Genomic DNA, 783 nt, shown 5'->3' on the forward strand with positions numbered 1-783 from the left:
AGGAAAACACACATATTGTGAGACTGAGGCTGAAGTCCTGAGAGCTGGTGATGCTAGTGGGACCACCGATGCCTCCATTAGCAGAGAGAAGCTGTGGGATCTGGTGTTTATTCTAAGCTCAGTATTAATCGATGCACTTCAGAATGACCTCATTGGTATTAGTCACTGCTGGATTTGCTGTCAGGCAGGGGGTGATAAGGGAGTTGCTTCTTGGGTGAGCTGAAGGGCCTCTTTTAGGATAACAGTCCCTCCTTTCTGTTACTCCCTACAGGCTATTTTTACAGATCAAGCCCTGTTCCCAATGGGATGTGGATTTAGCCTGGAGTGATTGGATGGCAAACAAGAGCATCTTCCCTGAGGCAGAGCTTACCCAGTCCCAGTCCTGCTCAGACAGGGTGCAGCTCAGGAATGAAAGTTACATTCTGCGACCCCGATCCCTGGTGCAATGATCTAACAGCCCAATGCTAAAGTGACACAGGCCCAGGGGGCTGACCCAGAGTGAATCTGGGAGGAGCTTCAGGGTCTGGTGCAGAGTGAGGATCCTGGGGTATCACAGGCTGACAGGCAGCCTGGCTACAAATTAGGCTTCTCTCTCTCACAAACACACTAAGGGCCAGATCCTCCACTGGTGGCAATTAACACTGCCCATGTGGGGATCTGGCCCCATGGATTCCAATGGAGAGACCCCAGTTTACACTAGCTGGGATCTAGCCTGGAATTTTACTCTGACTCCACAGCCACCATTCTTAAAAGCTTAAATAAAGAGATTCTCCTTCCAGCCCC

The sequence above is a fragment of the Gopherus evgoodei genome, chromosome 4 (genome assembly GCF_007399415.2).
Source record: "Gopherus evgoodei ecotype Sinaloan lineage chromosome 4, rGopEvg1_v1.p, whole genome shotgun sequence".
Lineage (NCBI taxonomy): Eukaryota > Metazoa > Chordata > Testudines > Testudinidae > Gopherus > Gopherus evgoodei.